The sequence below is a fragment of the Monodon monoceros genome, unplaced genomic scaffold (assembly GCF_005190385.1).
Source record: "Monodon monoceros isolate NGI ecotype Baffin Bay Population unplaced genomic scaffold, NGI_Narwhal_1 Super_Scaffold_21, whole genome shotgun sequence".
Taxonomy (NCBI): Eukaryota; Metazoa; Chordata; class Mammalia; order Artiodactyla; family Monodontidae; genus Monodon; species Monodon monoceros.
In genome coordinates, this window is record NW_021703778.1 from 91,965,837 (window position 1) to 91,988,732 (window position 22,896).

At 38.3% G+C, this 22,896-nt stretch overlaps 1 protein-coding gene and 1 pseudogene across 1 annotated transcript in view; one reads left to right on the plus strand and one right to left on the minus strand.

The window, feature by feature from the left end:
- The window catches only part of FSIP1 (fibrous sheath interacting protein 1), a 214,052-nt gene that overhangs the window by 114,095 nt on the left and 77,061 nt on the right, over positions 1 to 22,896 (plus strand). The window lies entirely within an intron of this gene.
- Positions 8,895 to 9,804, minus strand: LOC114903548 (annotated as a pseudogene).

Here is a 22,896-nt window from a genome sequence, read left to right on the forward strand (position 1 = left end):
TCCTCTCACAAGAGGGTGTGAGTGCACATCTTTCTACTCCACCATATTGAACCAATAATCTCCCACACAGCGATTTTTATGCAGAAGTTTGCCTTAAAAGGTATTTATGACAAAAAAGAAAAGAAATTCATCCCAATTCTATATTGTGATATTGGAATGATACATTACCAAAGAGAGAGGGATACAGAATACTAATTCATATTTACAGTTTGGTGAGATAGTCTGATGACTGTAAACCAAAGCATTATCTGTATAAAGTTACAGGAAGCATTTTTAATTAAAAACGTGCTTTCTAAATTTGTTTTTGTCTGTGTTCTTTATTGAAGTAAGGCACCTGGTTTTGTATTTTGCACTGCTAATATTTTGGGAAAGCCATAATAAAGGAGGAAATAAGGTTTTGAGATGAAAGAAACGGTGTGGAGGTGCCACCTAGTGGTCACATCCTCGTGCCTATATTCTCTTTCTTGCCAGTGGTAATTGGAAGTCAGTGGAGGGTTGCTTAGTCGAGTTGGGGTTTCCTTGAGAATCCCTTTACGATGTCAGTGGTGAATCGATTAGCATATTGTTGTCTTGATAGGATAATGTTTTTCCCTTTGTTTTATGGTCACTAAAATTATCCTGCTCCAAATTCATTATTTAAAATAACTTTTATTAGCTGGATGGTTTTTGTTATCCTTTTTGCTAGTGTTAACTAACTATGCCAGCAAGATTTGAGTTATACTTGAAAATCATAGCTTCGTGATTTTTTACCATTTCGTTGAAATGATCTCACATGTGAACATACAGAAGACATGTAGTGTGTCTGGAGTGTATTGTGGGACCTAACCGAAGTCTGGATGATGGCCAGGTGCAGTGAAATTTCATTAAAAGTCTTTCTTCTTCTTTTAGGATTAATCTGTCTTTAGAATAATTCCATAGAAGAAAAAGATCAATGGGAAAACTCATCTTTTAAATTTTTTTTTCAAATTAGTTGTGTTCAGCAAGCACACACCTCATTAGAAAGATAGCCTGTACTAATAGACAGTTGACTGTACTGATTTCTTTTCTTTACCCTTAAACCGCAGGTAATCCAGAAACATGTCCAATATTGAAGTTTTTCAAAACAAAGTGCTAGTGATAGAGATCTTAAGAATGGTCAAAATTCCCAGCGGTGTATTTTATCTCCTCAGTGACGAGTAATCTTTGAAAGTTCCTCTGTTCATGTGTATGATGCAGGGAGGGAGTTAGGGGTTGGGGAGGAACGTTTGCAGTAAAGGACTTTTACTGGGTTATAAAATAAATTTTCTCAGGATGATTTTTACTTTATTAGTATTGTTTTGGTATCTATTTTGGGCAGTATTTGCACAAAGAATCTTAACATCTGATTAGGTACTAACATTTTGTCTTTATTACACATGAAGTTTTTTTTTGTCAAGGAAATTTTCATGGTGGAATTAAGTAAAATATTAAAGAAAGAACAGGAGAGCTCTTCAGACCAATGTAGACTTTAGCTAAAAACTTCCTGAAAGATGCTCTCTGAGATTTGCAAAGACAGCCCAGATAACACACCAGTCACTTAGATTGTAGAATGTCTACTGCATGGGGGTCATTGCTGAGAAGAATACAAAAGTACGTATGATGGAGTCTGTATTCTCAAGGTCCTAGTAAGAGGCAGTATTGAGACAAGTGTGGAGCCAAATAGTCTGTGTTTGAGTCCCTGCTCTGCCCCTTACTAGTAGTGTGATTTTTGAGAAGTTACTTGACCCCTCTCTGCCTCAGTTTCCTCCTCTGTGAGTGGAAATAGTAAGAACTGACCTTGTAGGGTTGAATGGAAAGCTCTTAGGACAGTGCCTGGATATATGGGGACTCAGTCCACATCGGGTGTTCTCATCTCATCATCTGGTGAGGAAGCCAAAGCATAGGCATCATACACAAGAGGACACTTCAATGCTGTATTTGATCAAGTAGGAAATTGATAGGACCTTTTACTAGAATGGTTCACAAAAGACAAACCAGTATGAGCTAGGATATTTTAGAAAGGGAGGAAATAGGAATAGAACTGAGTTTTGAACCCTTCAAAAAAAAATGATCTGAAGCCAGTTTTTCCTATTCAGATTTCAGTTGTGGAGAATTATGATTTTTTTTAACAGCTTTATTGGAGTATAATTGCTTTACAATGGTGTGTTAGTTTCTGCTTTATAACAAAGTGAATCAGTTATACGTATACATAAATGCCGATATCTTTTCCCTCTTGCATCTCTCTCCCTCCTACCCTCCCTATCCCACCCCTCTATGTGGTCACAAAGCACCGAGCTGATCTCCCTGTGCTATACGGCTGCTTCCCACTAGCTATCTATTTTACATTGGGTAGTGTATATATGTCTATGCCACTCTCTCACTTTGTCCCAGCTTACCCTTCCCCCTCCCTGTGTCCTCAAGTCCATTCTCTAGTAGGTCTGTGTCTTTATTCCCGTCCTGCCCCTAGGTTCTTCATGACCTTTCTTTTTTTAGATTCCATATATATGTGTTAACAGATGGTATTTGTTTTTCTCTTTCTGACTTACTTCATTCTGTATGACAGACTCTAGGTCCATCCACGTCTCTACAAATAACCCAATTTCGTTTCTTTTTATGGCTCAGTAATATTCCATTGTATATATGTGCCACATCTTCTTTATCCATTCATCTGTCGATGGACACTTAGGTTGCTTCCATGTCCTGGCTATTGTAAATAGTGCTGCAATGAGCATTGTGGTACATGACTCTTTTTGAATTATGGTTTTCTTAGGGTATATGCCCAGTAGTGGGATTGCTGGGTTGTATGGTAGTTCTATTTTTAGTTTTTTATGGAACCTCCATACTGTTCTCTATAGTGGCTGTATCAATTTACATTCCCACCAACAGTGCAAGAGGGTTCCCTTTTCTCCACACCCTCTCCAGCATTTATTGTTTGTAGACTTTTTGATGATGGCCATTTTGACTGGTGTGAGCTGATATCTCATTGTAGTTTTGATTTGCATTTCTCTAATAATTAGTGATGTTGAGCATCCTTTCATGTGTTTGTTGGCAATCTGTATATCTTCTTTGGAGAAATGTCTATTTAGGTCTTCTGCCCGTTTTTGGATTGGGTTGTTTGTGTTTTTGATATTGAGCTGCATGAGTTGCTTGTATGTTTTGGAGATTAATCCTTTGTCCGTTGCTTCCTTTGCAAATATTTTCTCCCATTCTGAGGGTTGTCTTATTGCCTTGTTTAAGTTTTCCTTTGCTGTGCAAAAGCTTTTAAGTTTTATTAGGTGCCATTTTTTAATTTTTGTTTTTATTTCCATTTCTCTAGGAGATGGGTCAAAAAGGATCTTGCTGTGATTTATGTCATAGAGTGTTCTGCCTATGTTTTCCTCTAAGAGTTTGATAGTGTCTGGCTTTACATTTAGGTTTTTAATCCATTTTGAGTTTATTTTTGCGTATGGTGTTAGGGAGTGTTCTAATTTCATTCTTTTACATGTAGCTGTCCAGTTTTCCCAGCACCACTTATTGAAGAGGCTGTCTTTTCTCCACTGTATATTCTTGCCTCCTTTATCAAAGATAAGGTGACCATATGTGCGTGGGTTTATCTCTGGGCTTTCTATCCTGTTCCATTGATCTATATTTCTATTTTTGTGCCAGTACCATACTGTCTTGATTACTGTAGCTTTGTAGTATAGTCTGAAGTCAAGGAGCCTGATTCCTCCAGCTTGGTTTTTCTTTCTCAAGATTGCTTTGGCTATTCAGGGTCTTTTGTGTTTCCCTACAAATTGTGAAATTTTTTGTTCTAGTTCTGTGAAAAATGCCAGTGATAGTTCGATTGGGATTTCATTGAATCTGTAGATTGCTTTGGTTAGTAGAGTCATTTTCACAATGTTGATTCTTCCAATCCAAGAACATGGTATATCTCTCCATCTGTTTGTATCATCTTTAATTTCTTTCATCAGTGTCTTATAATTTTCTGCATCAGTGGGAGGGAGCTGTGAAGGAGGAAAGGTTTCCACACACCAGGAAGCCGCTTTGCAGGTGGAGACTGCGGGTGGTGGAGGGGGGAAGCTTCGGAACCATGGAGGAGAGCGTAGCAACTGGGGTGCAGAGGACAAAGCGGAGAGATTCCCCGCACAGAGGATTGGTGCCGACCAGCACTCACCAGCCTGAGAGGCTTGTCCGCTCCCCCGCTGGGACGGGTGGGGGTGGGGTGGGGCTGGGAGCTGAGGCTCTGGCTTCGGAGGTTGGATCCCAGGGAGAGAACTGGGGTTGGCTGTGAGAACACGGCCTGAAGGGGCTAGTGCGCCACAGCTAGCCGGGAGGGAGTCCAGGAAAAAGTCTGGAGCTGCGGAAGAGGCAAGAGACTTTTTCTTGCCTCTTTGTTTCCTGGTGTGTGAGGAGAGGGGATTAAGAGCGCCGCTTAAAGGAGCTCCAGAGACGGGCGTGAGCTGTGGCTATCAGTGCGGACCCCAGAGACGGGCATGAGACGCTAAGGCTGCTGCTGCCGCCACCAAGAAGCCTGTGTGCGAGCACAGATCACTATCCACACCTCCCCTTCCGGGAGCCTGTGCAGCCCACCACTGCCAGGGTCCTGAAATCCAGGGACAACTTCCCCGGGAGAATGCATGGCACGCCTCAGGCTGATGCATCGTCACTCCGGCCTCTGCCGCCGCAGGATCGCCCCGCACTCCGTACCCCTCCCTCCCCCTGGCCTGAGTGAGCCAGAGCCCCTGAATCAGCTGCTCCTTTAACCCCGTCCAGTCTGAACGAAGAACAGACGCCCTCCGGCGACCTACATGCAGAGGCAGGGCCAAATCCAAAGCTGAACCCCAGGAGCTGAGCAAAGAAAGAAGAGAAAGGGAAACCTCTCCCAGCAGCCTCAGGAGCAGCAGAGTAAGTCTTCACAATCAACTTGATGTACCTGCATCTGTGGAATACCTGAATAGACAACGAATCATCCCAAATTGAGGAGGTGGACTTTGGGAGCAAAGATATATATATATATTTTCCCTTTTTCTCTATTTGTGAGTGGTATGTGTATGCTTCTGTGTGTGATTTTGTCTGTATAGCTTTGCTTTCACCATTTATCCTAGGGTTCAGTCTGTCCGTTTTTGTTTTGTATAGTTTTTAGCGCTTGTTATCATTGGTGGATTTGTTTTTGGTTTGGTTGCTCTCTTCTTTCTTTATTTTTTTTAATTACTTAAAAAAATTTTAATAATTATTTTTAATAACTTTATTTTATTTTATCTCCTCCCTCCCTCCCTCCCTCCCTCCCTCCCTCCCTCTCTCTTTCTCTCTTTCTCTCTTTCTCTCTCTCTCTCTTTCTTTCTCTCTTTCTCTCTTTCTCTCTCTCTTTCTCTCTTTCTCTCTCTCTCTTTCTTTCTCTCTTTCTCTCTTTCTTTCTTTCTTCCTTCCTTCCTTTCTTTCTTTCTTTCTTTCTTTCTTCTTTCTTTCTTTCTTTCTTTCTTTCTTCTTTCTTTTTTTCTTTCTTTCTTTCTCTCTCTCTCTCTCTCTCTCTCTCTCTCTCTCTCCCTCCCTCCCTCCCTCCCTCCCTCCCTCCCTTTTATTCTGAGCTGTGTGGATGACAGGCTCTCGGTGCTCCAGCCAGGTGTCAGGGCTGTGCCTCTGAGGTGGGAGAGCCAAGTTCAGGACATTGGTCCACAAGAGACCTCCCTGCTCTACATAATATCAAACAACGAAAATCTTCCAGAGATCTCCATCTCAACGCCAAGACCTAGCTCTACTCAACGACGAGCAAGCTTCAGTTCTGGACACCCCATGCCAAACAACTAGCAAGACAGGAACATAACCCCACCCATTAGCAGAGAAGCTGCCTAAAATCATAATAAGGCCACAGACACCCCAAAACACACCACCAGATGTGGACCTGCCCACCAGAAAGACAAGATCCAGCCTCATCCACCAGAACACAGGCACTAGTCCCCTCCACCAGGAAGCCTACACAATCCACTGAACCAACCTTACCCACTGGGGGCAGACACCAAAAACAACAGCAACTATGAACCTGCAGCCTGCGAAAAGGAGACCCCAAACACAGTAAGTTAAGAAAAATGAGAAGACGGTGAAAAATACAGCAGATGAAGGAGCAAGGTAAAAATCCACCAGACCTAACAAATGAAGAGGAAATAGGCAGTCTACCTGAAAAAGAATTCAGAATAATGATAGTAAAGATGATCCAAAATCTTGGAAATAGAACGGAGAAAATACAAGAAACGTTTAACAAGGACCTAGAAGAACTAAAGAGCAAACAAACAGCGATGAACAACACAATAAATGAAATTAAAAATTCTCTAGAAGGAATCAATAGCAGAATAACTGGGGCAGAAGAACGGATAAGTGACCTGGAAGATAAAATAGTGGAAATAACTTTCACAGAGCAGAATAAAGAAAAAAGAGTGAAAAGAATTGAGGACAGTCTAGAGACCTCTTGGACAACATTAAACGCACCAACATTCGAATTATAGGGGTCCCAGAAGAAGAAGAGAAAAAGAAAGGGACTGAGAAAATATTTGAAGAGATTATAATTGAAAACTTCCCTAATATGGGAAAGGAAATAGTTAATCAAGTCCAGGAAGCACGGAGAGTCCCATACAGGATAAATCCAAGGAGAAATACGCCAAGACACATATTAATCAAACTATCAAAAATTAAATACAAAGAACTATGATTCTTGATGCTGTTTCCTTCTATAGGGCTAAGGACAAAAAGTAAGCTCTCCCCTTGTTTGCTCATCATTCATTTTTCATTCATTGAGCACCGATTTATGGACTATGTCCTATGTGCTAGGCACTGTGCTTGGCACTGGGGAATCCAATGGGGAGGGAGGCAGACAAGAATCACTGCTGTAGTTTTTGTTCTCCAGCCTTTTAAATAATTTTCCCCACGTGCCTCAGTGTGCTCTCTGGATTCCTCATGCTCAACTTTAAAAAATTTTTATGTTAAAAAACCATTGACTGGGGCTTCCCTGGTGGCGCAGTGGTTGAGAGTCTGCCTGCTGATGCAGGGGACATGGGTTCATGCCCCGGTCCGAGAGGATCCCACATGCCGCGGAGCGGCTGGGCCCGTGAGCCATGGCTGCTGAGCCTGCACGTCCGGAGCCTGTGCTCCGCAACGGGAGAGACCACAGCAGTGAGAGGCCCGCGTACCGCAAAAAACAACAACAACAGCAAAAACCATTGACTGTGAAAATTTTCAAACACATACAACAGCGTAGTCAGAGGAGTCTAATGAAAACCCAGGTACCCATTACCCATCCTCAGCTTCAACATTTATCATATCTATGACCCCCTTCCTGACCCTGTGCCTGTAGGAGTTATTTTAAAGCAAATCCAAGACATCATGTCATTTCACCCATAAATACTCAGTATGAGTCTCTAATTGATAAGGGTGTTTTAGAAATATAACCACCATGCCATTATCCACCTAACAAAATTAAGAATAATTCCTTAATATTAAATTATCTCAAAGATATTTACATTTTTTAAAGTTTAAATTAACATACAGAAAAATGGACTTTTTTGGTGTAAGGTCCCATGAATTTTAACACATGTAAGAATACAGAACAGTTCCATTGCTTCCCCAAACTCTCCATGCTATCCCTTTGTAGTTACACTCTTCCCACATCTGTAGGAGAACATCATATAAATGGAATAATGTGGCATATACTCTTGTGTCTGGTTTCTTTCGCTCAGCATAATGCCTTTGAAATTCATTCAAGTTGCATGTTCTTTCCCTTTTATTGCTATATTCCATTGTATGAAATACATTGAATAGTTTTCCATTGTATGGATGTACCATAGTTTGTCCATTTATCTGTTGAAGGATATTTGGGCTGTTTCCAATTTTTGGCAGTAATGAATAGAACTGTTATAAAGTTTGTATCCAGGTTTTTGTGTGAACATCAATTTTCATTTCTCTGAGATAAATGCTCAAAAGTGAATTGCTGAGTTGTTTGGTAAGTATATGTTTACCTTTAGAAGAAACTGCAAAAACTGTTTTCCACAGTGGCTATACATTTTGCATTTCCCTTCAGTCATATATGATTGTTTGAATTGTTCCATAGTCTTTCCAGTACTTGGCATTGTTAGAATTTAAAATTTTGGCCATTCTAGTAGGTGTGTAGTGGTATATCATCATTGTTTTAATTTGCATTTTCCTGTGGCTAATGATGTTGAATGTATTTTCATGAGCCTGTTTGCCATGTATACATCCCCTTTGGTGAAATGTTTGTCTTTTGCCCTTTTTTTTAAGTTGGGCTGTTTATTTTCTTACTGTTGAGGTTTGAGAGTTCTTTAAATATTCTGTTTCCAAGTCCATTATCAGATAAAGGACTGATTTATCTTTTTTGCAAAATATTTTCTTCCACTTTGTTGGTTTGTCTTTTCTTTCTCTTAACAGTGTCTTTTGCAGAGGAGAAAATTTTAATTTTGAGGTAGTTTTAATTTATCATTTTCTTCTTTTGGTGTCATGTCTAGAAATCTTTGCCTAACCCCGGGTCATGAAGATTTTCTTTTAAAATTTTTATAGTTTTACATTTTAACACTAGATATGTGATCCATTTTGAGTTAATTTTGTTTTGTTTCGTTGTTTTTCCTGTATAAAAAAGGATCCCAATATCAAGGTATAGGGAAGGGGAAGAACAAGGGACATACCCCTTGGTGTAAGGACACAGAGGGGGCAGGAGAAGGATAAGCCTCAAAAGGAGGGGTGGGAGGGGAATGTCATTAAGGCAGCAAAATATTCTCTGTAAAAAGTTGGGGGAGTCTCCATAGCCTCAGAGATGAAGGCAGAGGTGACCTTCTTAGTGGGGGGCTCTCCACTCAAATGTTCAAAGGAAGGGAATGTTGGCTTCTCTTCTCTTGGTTCTGTTGCAACTATTCCGTGGCTCACTCTGGGTTACCTTCTGCCTTATGTAGATGAGAGTGCTGTGGGGCTCGGAAGGCAAAGATTCACTTGTGTGGGTTAAAAGTCAGCATCTCCAGCAGCAGCTGTGCTCCAGACTCCTCCATCTCAGGTACCACCAACTGCACTGCGCGGGGCCCTCTGAGGGAAAAGCCTCCTGGGGGTAGAGACACATCTCGGGGCCAGTCATCCTCTGGGGGCAGTCCAGTCAGGTCAAAGGTTTTGCCTAACTGGTCAGCTTTAGAGTTTCCACAGAAGAGAGGCTTTCGATGAAACATCTCTGTGGAGATACAGCCAACGCTCCACATGTCCACAGGGTTGCATACATAGACTGCAAAAGAACTTCTGGAGCACGGTACCAGAGTGTAACAACCACAGGTGTAAGTGCCATCTGGTAGCTATAGATTCTGGCCAGGCCAAAGTCAGCCAGCTTGACTGTTCCACCACTTGTCACCAGAATGTTCTCTGGCTTCAGGTCTTGGTGAATGATGCAGTTGGCATGAAGGAAATCTAGGCCTCTTAGAAACTGGTGCATCAGATCCTTGATGGTCTCCAGTGGCAAGCCTGGTGGGGGTGCCTTGTCCAGATATGTCCTTAGGTCTTGGTCCACATGCTCAAACACCAGGGTCACTTTGGTCTCCTGGTCAGTTCAGGCTGTGGCACAGATGTCCATCAGTCAGACAACATTGGGATGCTCAAAAGCCTCCAGCCGCCGTAATAAGCCACCCCATGAACTGTGCTGATGGGAAGGCCCCCTCCAGCACCTCCTCCACTGGGGATTCTTACACTCTTGAGGGCCACAGAGTAGCCACTGTGGGGATCATGGGCCTTATACACTGTCCCATAGGCACCAACACCAATCTCAGCCACTGGCTCATATCGAGGGGTAGCCATTCTCAGACCAGAGGAGACCCTACAATCACAGAGACTCCTACCACCGAAATTCCTTCCACAGTTCGGATGGTATGAGCCTCACCCCGTGTCTGGAGCTGTGGGGGAGGCCTGTTATTGGGGCCTTGGAGCCGGTTCCTGCGGCGCTATACACTTGAGCTTGGTCCGGGGCAGCTGGCCGCTATGGGGCCGACCATAGACCTTGAGTTAAATTTTATAAAAGATATAAGGTTTAGGTCAAGGTTCTTTTGTTTTTGCATATGGATGTCCATTTGTTCCAACACCATTTGCTGAGGGCTGGTTTTTTTCCACTGAATTACATTTACACTCTTTTCAAATATAACCTGGCCATATATGTGTGGATCTATTACTGGACTCTTTATTCTGTTCTGTTGCTCTATTGTGTCTATCCCTTTGCCAGTACTGCACTGTCTTCATTACTGCAGCTTTATGGTAAGTCTTAAAATCAGGTCATGTGATTTCCCTAATTTTATTTTTTTTTTATAAAAATTATTTTGGCTATCCTAGTTCTTTTTTGTCTTTTCATATAAATTTTAGAATCAGCTTGTCTATATGTATAGAGAATCATGCTAGGATTTTGATTGAGGTTGCACAAATTTATAGATAAGTTTGGTGAGAACAGACATCTTTATTATGTTGAATCTTCCAATCCATCAACATGGTACACCTTTCTATTTAAGTCTTCTTTGATTTCTTTCAGCAGCATTTTGTGGTTTCAGTATATAGATCCTATACATACATTTTTAGATTTATACTTAAGTATTTAGTTTTTTGGAACTATTATAAATGGTACGTTTTTTGGGATCTAGTTGTACCATGCTAGTATATATATAAATATGATTAATTTTTGTGTGTTGACTTTTATCTGGTGAACTTGCTAAAAATCACTTATTAGTTCCAGGTGGGTTTTTTTGTTTCCTTCCTGGTACCATGGGGCTTTCTCCATAGTTAGTCATCTTGTCTGTGAATAGGAATAGTTTTATTTTTTAATTTCCAATCTTGTATACCTTTTATTTCTTCTTCGTGCCTTTTTTTCTTACACTGGCAAGAACTTCCAGTACAGTTTTGAATAGGGGTGGTGAGAGTGGACATTTCTGCTTTGTTTTTAATTTTGGGATGAAAGCATTCAATCTTTTACCATTAAGTGTGATTTTAGCTGCAGGTTTTATCTGGTTGAAGAAGTTCCCTTTTATTCCTGCTTTGCTGAGAGAGTTTTAAAATCAAGAATGCATGTTAAATTTTTCAAATGCTTTTCTATATCAGTTGATGTGATTGTTATTATTATTTTTATCATTTTTCCAGTAGACTGCTACTCTGGTAGATTACATTGGTTGGTTTTCGCCTATTGAACTAGTCTTGCGTTCCCATGATAAACCTACTTGGTTGAGGTTCACGTCAAGTTTTGAAGTTCCAGCTGGAGATGTCTAATAAGGGATCGACTAGCAGAGAACATGTAGACTTGTGTTTGGGCTGATATTTATACTGGAAATCAGCTAGCTATTTGGGCTGTTAACCACCTGATTAACTTCTGTTGACCTGCTCCCTGAGAACCCACCCAGTGAGCAACCATGCCTCTGCTGCTTATATACTTTACTTCTACCCCCATCTATGTACATATATTTGGTTTTGTTCTTTTTCCTTGCCTGTACTGTACCAGGACCTTTTATCTATTGGCCACTTCTAGGCATCTACTTCCTCCATCTGTGCTTGGCGTATTTAATTTATAGCAGAAGAGTTTGGGGATAAATTGTATTTTAAGAAACAAACATTTATTTTAATATAAACACATCTGTGATTAGAGTATTCAAATTTAAATGATATTAAGTAATTGTTTTCACTAATTTGGTCCTTTCATGAGGCAAGAAAACAATATGGATGTCTTGTCATATGTAGTCCTCTAAGATCTGATTGTAAATTGCAATTTATTTTGGAAGGTCATGGAAACAAACCAGAGAGTAATATAAATGTTTGCATGTGGTTAGCATAATTTGCTTGCCTCCCCGGGGGCTAAATTCCAAAGAATTTGTTTCCGTATTCTTGAGTCTGGAGACGGTACAGCGATGCAGAGATCCCTGTGAAAGCAAGCCCTCATCCAGGGAGCCTCGGAGTGCATGGCCTCCCTGCTTGTCCCCTTCCTGGGAAGCAGTGAGGATGCCATGGGTTGTGGTGTGAGCTCAGAGTGCTGCTTTCTGTTAAAACATAGTCTCAGTTTCTTTGAGCAAACCATTAATAGATGTCAAATTCACATTATAGGTTTTAGTTCCCAAGCAGTGTTAAAAGCAAACCTGTGGGGTTTTATATTTCCAGCTGCCTTTTTTTTTTTTCAAAGTAAAATATGTAGGTTTTGGTTTTCAGCAGGCCACATTTCTTCTAATAAAAACAGTTGGAACAAAATATGTTTTATAAGCATATAAAAATGTCAGACCATAATGATTTTAGTGCTGCATATTTAAAAAATGGGTCACTAATATCTAAGGTGTTAGTATCTGCAAAGAAAGTAAATTATGGAAAGTAAATGACAATATATCATTTATATAAAGGAGAAGGTGGTTGGAAACTAGTTCAGCAACCATATTGAGACCATTTTATTTCAGCTTTTATATAATATGCATGTCTTTCAGCTTTAAGTTATTTAAATTTTGGCCTTAAAATTATTAAACCTTTGTACTTGAAACTGTGCCCCAAAATTTCAAAAATCCCATCTGTGTTTGGAGACATAATTCATTATGTGAAAAAGTACCTTCTTTCCATGGTCTTACCAGAGAAAGCATCTCAGTAGGTTCTGGTCCCCAAATCAGTTGTGTTTCCTTCTCATAGGTTCATTTCTATCATCTGATTGACATGCTGAGCTCCTTTTGTCCTGTCTTCTAGGAAGCTCAGAAAAAGATTCTTCAGCCCATTTCTAACAAGGCTACAGAACTTTTAGCCTATGCATTTGGCACACTGTCATTTTCATCTTATTTCTTTCACCTTTATTTTTCTTTTGCCTAATTTTTTTTACTTAACTCTCTTCCCTTGTTATGCTGTAGTTAGTCTTATAAGTTACTGTATATCCATATTGGAATTATATAGTTGGAAATAGATTTTTATAAATCTGATTTCTTTTTCTTTGATCACTTCATCCATATCATTACATTTTCCTAGCAGTTTGCCTTTTTTTTTTTTTTTTGTAACTTAGACAATTACATATTCTTAAATGATAAAATTCCAAACAGGAAAATTCCTGGGACATATTTTAAGAAATCTTTACTGCCTTTTCAGATAATAAAAGTAATGCTAACTGGTTAAAAAAACTTCAGACATCATAGAAATATACAATGTAGCAAATAAAGGTCTTCTAGAATCTCCTCCTTCCAAAACAAAAACAAAACTCAAAAAGCAAAACCCCAAACTGTTAACTATTTGGTGTATAGCTCTATGGCATGACTTTAAGTTGTATTATATTGGAGTGGCAGTGGGAACTTCTTTTCCTCTGTGAATCTTGGCTATATAACTTTTTCTCATTTCTATGCTGATAAATATATATTTTTCCTTCTTCTTCTTCTTCCTCCTCTCCTCCCCCTCCCCCTCCCCCTCCCCCTCCTTCGTCTTCACAGTCTTGAAGATGTGCTAGTCAAATATGAGGATTATACAACTCAGTATTCTAGGAATGCTTTGTAGGAGGGGTCATGGTTGCTCGCCATACCAAGAAAATGGAATTAAAAAAAATTTTTATTTATTTAATTTATTTGTCTTTGGCTGCATTGGGTCTTTGTTGCTACACGTGGGCTTTCTCTAGTTGCAGCAAGCGGAGGCTACTCTTCATTGTGCGGGCTTCTCATTGCGGTGGCTTTTCTTGTTGTGGAGCACAGGCTCTAGGCGCGTGGGCTTCCGTAGTTGTGGCACATGGGCTCAGTAGTTGTGGCTCACGGGCTCTAGGGCACAGGCTCAGTAGTCGTGGCGCACGAGCTTAGTTGCTCCGCAGCATGTGGGATATTCCTGGACCAGGGTTCGAACCTGTGTCCCCTGCATTGGCAGGTGGATTCTTAACCACTGCGCCACCAGGGAAGCCCTGGGCAAATGAAATTTAAGGTTTAGGGGGTGGCGGTTAACAGCCTGGCCATGGCGTTGGCATTAGATAGGCCTGTGTTCAAGGCCTGGTAGCTGAGTGACTGCAGGCAAGTTATCTCTCCTCTATAAGGCCTGGTTTTCTGGGGATAGTAATACTTGTTTTAAAGTGTTGTTGTTATGAACAAATGAAAGATTGTATATAAAGCACTTAGCACAGTGTGTGGTACGTAGTTAAGGCTAAGTAAATGTTAGCTGCTGTATTAGTGATATTTTGACTGATTGCTGTTTAATAGAGTAATTCTAAATAATTATGTGCAAACAAGATAGAAGTTTACTTCTTTCCCATATTATGTCTAGATAGAAGGCCCAGGACTGACTGTGGTTCCACAGTTACTAAGGACCAGGTTCTTTGTACCTTGATGTTTGTATACAGTTGTCCCTTGGTATCCATGGGGAATTGGTTCCAGGACCCCCCATGGATACCAAAATCTGTGGATGCTCAAGTCTCTTATTTAAAATGATGTAGTACAGTCAGCCCTCTATATCCACGGGTTCTGCATGGGTTGAATCCATGGATGTGGAAACTGCAGATATGGAGGGCCCGTGTATCTTCCATCTGTCATTTCAGATATAGCAGAACTCTTATTTTTAAATGAGACTTCATGATTGTCTTAGCTGAATAGTAGCTGAGACTATGACCAAAATTTGGATGTTACTTGGGGCAGACATTCTTTTCCCCATGTCAGTTTGCCAGGGCAACAGTTCAGGAAAATGTACATGGACTTACAATATTTGTCCAGATCTGTTTGGTTTCTAAAGCTGGATTTAAGATATTCAGGGTTTTTGGTTGCTTAGCTTTTAGCCTAGTTAGGACTCTGGGCTACTGCAGTAATTACACTGAACTATTCTCCATCTTTCTTAAAAACCTATAGAACTTCCTAAAACGTCATGAAAATTGATTTAGCTTGTTTTAATTAACAAGGAGAAAAACTGATTCAAAGACATTAAACAGCTTAGTAAACTCGGCTGAAGAATGAACCTGTGTTTATGAATAGCCCAACATCCAGACAAGATCCTCCCTTGCTTTTGGATTCTGTTTTGAGACCTTCGCAGTGAAGACTTTTCCTGGATTGAAAAAAAAAAAAAGATAACAACAAAACAATACTCAAAGAATTGAAAAACCTAACAGCCTTTTTGATCAGTCAATCAGTGAATCTGGTTTCTACTGTTTAACATTAGCTGCTTTTAGGGCTTGGTGTGGACAGATTTTACAGGGAGGCAGACTCGGGCTTTGTGATTTCATGTTGCCTTTCTGTAGGGATGCAGTGTTTCCATTGGATGAGTCCAGAATTCTGTTACTGTCATTGACTTTACATAATGATAACATAAAACAGCATTAAAGAAAGAAAATCCCACACCCTTGGTAATAGTTGGTAGCAGAATTTTATTTTTAGAAAGCAAAATTTGGAAACAACTGTATTTATTATTTTAAAAGTTTTAAAAGTATTTTTGTAATGTGTGTTTCACTGTTATCATTACTCGACATATGAATGCTTCTGTATTTTAAACAAAATATTCACTAATATTTACCTTTCCGATGAGATATTTTATTTGCACGACTATTTTTAAAGCATGTGCTCATTTTGGTGGAGTTGCTCTTGTGGTGTTTAAACCATATTTACATATTTTCCTGTTCCTTATGAATGTCTTGTTTCTGACATAAGACTAAATACCAAATGCTTTTTTTGTGTGGTTGTTGGAGAGCTTACAGATAGAACACACACACAAAAAGAACGTTTATTATTAAATAAATACATTTATATTTCATTTATAAAGAACAGTTTTAGTTATTTTTGTAAGCTTTTAAATATATTGCTAAGTTTTATTTATTAGTAAAACGTACTTTTAACATTTCAGTGTATTTTCTTTCTACAAGTTCTTTTTCAATGTATACAAATTACCCATACCTATATAATAAATTAGAATCTAAGTGTGTGTGCATAATGTGTTTGTATACATATATATAAAACATATATCATATATAAATATACAATATATACTGTGTAAATAATGTTATATTGTAAAAATTCCCCTTGTCAATAATTATACTTTGTGAATACGCTTTTAAATAACTGCCTAGTACCACAATACATTGTGTGATATACCACATTTTACCAATTCCCTTGTTGTTGAACATTTAGATGTTGTGCTATTAGAAAAAATGCTGCAGCAAACATCCCCATATATTTATCTTTGTAGCCCTCATGATTTCCCTAGGATAAATTCCTAGGAATAGAGTTACTGGCTTAAAAGGGTATGAAAAAATTTTAAAGGCTCTTGATACGTAATGCCAAATTCATTCATTCAATCAGAAAATATTTTCTAAGCACCAATAATATGTGGTGCTGTCAGGATACAACAATGAATAAGACAGTCTCTGCTATCAACTCACAGCCTAGTTGGGGGACAGACATAGGTATGATTAAGCTCAAGTCCGTGCTCTCCAGAGAGGTTGTATTAATTTACATGTCACTAACATTGTCAGTATATGCAAGTAGTTTTGGAATGTGTATGTGTGTTCTTTTGAATTCGGGCATCATGGAATACTTTATAGGAAATAAAATATTTGTGTTTTGATTAGTACATATCATGAATCACATACCTAATAATTTTTGACATTAGTGATTTAGAAAACCTAATTCATTTCAGTATCCTCATTTCTTTAACAAGGCATTCGTCTACATTTGTATTGTGCTCTCATTTCCAGAGCTTTACAAGGTCCTTCCTACTTTGTTCTTCCAGTGTCTTGGTACTTTCTGCAGCTGACACTACAGAGTAGAACACTGCACTTAACACTTGGAATGGTTGATAAAGACTCGTTTGCTTAAAACTGTCTTACTACGATTTTGTTCTCCTTTTCAAAGGAGAAAGACCCTTATTTTATATGTGTTCTTTATAAATATGGACAAGGCATGTAAGAGTGGAACCTAAATACCTCTAGTAGTGAAAACTCATGGTAATGCTATTATATTGAATTTGCAGATTCTCTAATACCTTTTAAGCACTGCCTTAATAATTCAGGACAAAAACAGCAGATTTCCCAGTTTTCAGGACAGTAAGTTGATGGGTTGTATTCATATAACTAGTATATTAAATACCTGGCAGTCAAAGGCAATTATTTGTCATCAGAATAGACTAGTGACATTAAGGAAGGGAAAACCCCCATGGTTTCAGTGTTGTCTGAGTTGGGAGTCCAAATGTGGTTTTCATGGAGCACTGAGCTGCACTCCCATGTCCAGAACACACAGTCCTTGGGAATAATTATCCTGTTCACCACTCGATAGATTTCCCACATGTGAAGGCTGCCAAGCTCCTCTGGCTTCTAATTTAGGAGCTAAAGAGATTTCCCTACAGGGCTCAACACTGATCTTTGAACAAATGTATGGCCTTCTCCATTCACTCAAAAATGGCTCCAGGCGGACACTGTACCAAGTGTGGCAAGATAAATTATGTGACTGAGATGTTTTCCAAAACATACTTTTTCACAGTAATATAGCTAATGTTTTTCTGGTCCACTGGAATTCTCCAAGACTGTCTTTATGACTGTGCGTATGATCTCCATCCTTAAATGGGAAAACGAACTATTTTAATAAATACTGAGGGATGGTATAACTTCTACCACTGCACACTTATAGTTTTATCCATTTGTATTTCATCTGATCTTGATGAAGTGCATACTTTTATTTAGCAAATAAAATAAGTGAAGTAGATTGCATATTACACCATGGAAATTCTGAAGATTTGTACTTTTAGGACAAGTTTTTAGAGAGGTAGGGGTTTCAGTTTGGTTATTATTTGGATTCCTGGTTTAATATATCCTTAAATTTTATATTTGAGTTTATATTTGATAAAAGGTATCTTGGTATTGGTAATCTCTTGGGACTTAAATTTTTCAGGCAATATTATGTTTTTGCATGTATCAGTAGTGCACTCTTTTTGAGGGCTGTGTAACATTCCGCAGTGGGAATGTACCTACATTTCTTAATACATATTCTTGTAAATAGACATTTGGGTTATTTCCAGACCTTTTTTTTTTTTTTTTTTTTACTATGAAAGCCCTGGTCATGAACATTCTTGTCTGTGTCATCTGCTACACATATATAAGAATTCCTCTGGTTTTTACTACTTTGGAGTGGAATTCCAGAGTCATAGGGTATCTGAATGTTCAGCTTTATAAGATAATACAATCATGGCTTCCAAAGTGGTTGTAGCAGTTTACATTCCTACCAGCGATACTTAAGAAATCTTGTTTATCCGTATTCTCTGTAAACACTTGGTAGTATCAGACTTTAAAATTTTTGCTCAGTATGTGAGTTTATAATGGTCTTCATTTGCATTTCTCTGATCACTATTAAGGTTAAATATTTATTCAAATACTTATTGCCATATGTATTCCTTCTTTTGAAAAATGCCTGTCCATGTCTTTTGCCTAGTTTTAAAAATTGGATTGACTGGGCTTTTCTTCTTATTATTGGAGTTTTTAATATATTCTTGATACTAATCCTTTGGTGATTTTATAGATGGGAGATATCCTCTCCCAGTTTGTAACTTGTTTTTTTCACTTTTCCTAAGGTGACTTTTAATGGTGAGACATCCTTGATTTTAACAGAGTCAAATTTATTAATATTTTATAATGAACACTTCCCTGTCTTTTAAAGAAAACCTTTCCTTTCAAGGTCAGAAAGAACTAAAAAATACTTTCCACTAAAATTAAAAAAATTTTGCTTCTGATATTTAGTCCTGATCCATCGGGAATTAGTTTTCATATGATGTGAAGCAGAGGTTCAGTTTTCATTTTTATCACCTAATTCACCATCTCTGTCATATATTAAAGTCATATATGTGTGTGAGACTTTTTCCTGAGCTCTCTTCTATTCCATAGGTCAATATGTTTATCCCTGCCCGGAGTCATGTTCTTTTAATTGGTTCTTAAGAAGAAGTCCTAATATTGGATAGGGCACAACTCCCCTCCTTGCTCTTCTGTTTCAGAAGTGTCTTGGCTGTTTTTGGCTTTTTGTTCTTCCATGAGAATTTTAAAATCAGCTTCTAAAGATCCATGAAGAACCTTCTTAGGATTTTAATTAGCATTGTATTGAATTTTTAGGTCAATTTGGAGAGAATGTCATCTTTATGATATTAGGTCTTCCTAATTAGGAACCTGGTATATCTCTCAATCTATTTAGGTATTGTTTAATGTCTCCCAATAAAGTTTAAAACATTCCCGTGTTTGAATCTGGCATCTGTTTATTCCTAGTTACTTGATATTTTTAATGCTAATTATAAATCATGTCTTCTAAATTATGTTTTAGTAGTTTATTGTTTGTGTACAGAAGTGTGATTAGTTTTTGTATGTTGATCTTATATCCAGCCATCTTGCTAAACTCTCTTTGAAAAAATAATGTTATTTGTAGATTCGTTTGGGATTTCTATGTATACGTCATAGTTGACATTTTTATCTCCTCTTTTCCATTCTTTTTGCCTTTTTTCCTTGTACTGTTTAGGAACTCCATGACAATGTTGACTAGAAGTTACAATAATGGGCATTCTTTTCTTGTCCTTGATCTTAAAGGCCATGCTTTTCATGTTTTCCATTAAGTGTGATGTGTATTATAGGGTTTAAAAAATTAAATCAGGTTAAGGATATTCCATTCTCTATTCCTAATTTACTTAGAGTTTTTATCAAGAATTTACATCAAATTTTACCAAGAGCTTTTCTGAATCTATTGATATACCGGTTTTCCTCCTTTAAACTTCTCATGTGTTAAAATTAAAAATAACTAAAACTAAACAATATGCTTTTAAGGTATACATATGATAAACTACATATTAAAAAAACAAGTCAATGATAAGCACATGACTTAGCAGAACAGCTAACCCAGGTGGGATGGGGAAAATCACTTGATAGATGTAAATTGTTGTCAATGTTCTAGTTCTCATGTCAGGTGGTAAGTTCATGAGAGTATAGTACATTATCTAAAACATACAAATACATGCATAAAAACACAAATGATTAAATACAAAGCAGATCATGAATGGACCATTAAGGAAAGATAAGTGTATGTGTTATGAACTAAGAATTATAATTAATACAGTTCTGTGGTTAAAATAACAAATTTACATTTCTTTATGAGACTGTTGCATTTATTCCTGGGTTAGTAAGAAGAGTCTTTTAAACATGCCAGTATTCTTCATTGTTATTGGTTAAGTTCCTCTTCTTTAGAGACCTTTTGAGCAGTTTTTGGTTGTGAGACTTAATGTCATGGACTCATATGTACTTCAGGGTCTACACCTCCAAAGAGTGGTAAGTTCTATGACTATCCTGTGCTCTCCATTGTTTAGTCCCCAAACTGCTCGATGATTAAATGGCCCTCATTTTAGGTTGACACTTTGTACACGATGTTCTGTAGTGTATAGAGGGCCTCACTCTTTTCTTTTGGTTTCTTAGGCCACACACTTCTGTATTAAATATGCTGTGAAATTCCATCCTACCCCCATCCCATCCATCTCATCATGTGGTGCTGTTGTATGAGGTTTGTAGCTCATGGGGAGGATACTTGGAATGTATTATGGTGATTGTGAACATTTGGAATGAAACAGACCTGAATTTGAACCTTGGCTCTTCTCTTTCCAGCTGTGTGGTCTTTAGAAAACTTAATAACCACTCTGAGCATCAGTTATCTGAAAAATTTGCGTGCCATCTTCTCCAAGGTCTTTGTGGGTGTTAAACTGCATCTATTATTATTGTCATATCACCATCATATATAATTAATTTTTGAATCTCCAAGTAGAGTGGATGCAGTTTCAAGCTACTGGTCTGGTTTTTCCCTTAAGTGTGCTAAAAGTGCCAGTTGTTTTATTCCCGAAGTTCTGAAAAGAACCACAGTGCCAAAATATCCTTACCTTTACTTCTCAACCAGTGATTTTTTTCTATTCTGTCTGAACTAGTTCTGGAGACAGGGGAGAGACAGGCAATCATGTGGCTTACAGCCAGGCCCTTTCTAAGCACCACTGATAAATGGAGGTGTTCGGGCTTATCTCAATGCTGGGAACAATATTAACAGCGACTGCTCCTGTACCGAGCATCTCTGCAGCAGCCACTGTACTGAATGCCTTACCCTTAGCATCTCATTAGATCCTCACCCAATCCCCCAAAGCAGATCTTTCACCTTCATCTTAACATGAGGAAGTTGGGGCTTGGAGAGTAACTAGCCCAGTGTCATGCAGTTAGTAATTTTCAAAACCAGGAGCCACCCATGATCTTCTTGACTCCAAAACCCACACTCATATCCACTGCCTATGCAGATGCTGTTTCCTGGAGAATCTTTATATCCCATTTTCTGGATTCTGACTTGAAAGTGTGTGGAGCCCAGAACTTAGCGGGATCTGCTGAGTGGGCGATAGTTGGATTCTCTGTGCCATTTGGGGGAAGCCAGCCCCTCCTGAGGCAAGAGAGGCTTCGGAAACTTTGGAGGCTAGTTGACCATTTTCTATTAAAAATTCAATCTAAAATGAGTTAATGCTGGGATTGGTAGGTTTGAGAGATTTTGCATTATCCACTTCGGGTAAGAATATTTAGATATGTGACCTTCATGGCAGTATTTTGGATTTTTAACTCAGAAAACTAGAGGGTTTATAAAAGCCTTTGGAAAATGTCTGTAGCATGCTGAAATAAAGTGAGAGCTTCATAAAAATATGCATTAATGCAGGAATCCACTGCCCTCACAGTAAGCACAAGAGATCTCTGTTGAACCTTGGGAAAAATAAACTTACTCCCTTGGCTTTTATGGGGGTGGCACTAAAATTTGGTGGTTATGCCCAGGACTAGGGTAGCAGCATAGAAGGAAAGCAGTCTGCAGGAGCCTTCGGGTTCTTTAAACACAACCAAGTGAAGCATTAACATAGTCTTTACAGAATGAAGCCCTGATTCCTTCATTCCATACTGACAGCCTATTTTTTGAAAAAGAAATTCAACTTAAAACGTTAGTTTGTTCTTCTAGTTTTACTAAGTATTTAATTAATCATAATTAACGAAAGCATAAAAGGATAAAAATTTCCACTTAAAACTCTTTCCTTCTCTAGCACACCAAAAAAGTGACACAAAGTTTTAGGAAGAATTGTTACATTTTATTTTTTGCCCTTTTGCTAGTTCCCTACCTTGATCCAGTTAATATTAAAATGCTCAAGAAGCAGTCATCATTCATCTTTCAACTTGATGAACAAGTGTTTTCATTGCAAATGAAGTATGTCCTGTAAATGATTAAACATGAATAAAAACTAGAATCAACCTGATTTGTTTTCAACACCTCTGTTTCTCTGCAGGAGGTAACATTTTTCTGTCAGTTTGTCAAAGTGTTATTTTTGCAGCCTACCTTTTGCTCAACTAGTGTGTATGTGGCTTGGTTCTGAATTCAGTAAAGAATATGACTGAATTCGAAAATGAAAAATAATATCATAACTCTCAGATTCTGTTTATAAAAAGGTTGCAAATGTGCTTACAATACATTTAGAAGTTTGTGACTCCTGAGAATTTCTATGGCATCCCTCAATATTCAGCATTTATAGTGTATTTAAGTTATTGGTAACATAGAATAAAATGCAGTATAACATGGCAATCCTATTAGAATTTCCAGTTAAACAGCCTAAGATAGCGGCTGTTTCTGCCTATGAAAGAAGTTGGGTTCAACATTCCAGTTCAACCAGTTGATCAATTGACCTTTCTTCAGTATTCTTTTGTACATCATTAACAGAGTAATAATCGCTACTCTTTAGTTTATATCCAATACTTCGTTCTTTAATTTACTCCTAATATATGGAAGTACATTTTCTGCCATTTTTATGTGTTTTGGGGCCAAGTTTGTTTTCTGAATTCCTACTTCTGTTCACCAAACGAGGTAATTAATCACTATTGGAATAGATTTACTCATCCAAACATTGATTGGCACGTGGTAGGTGCTCAGTAAATAA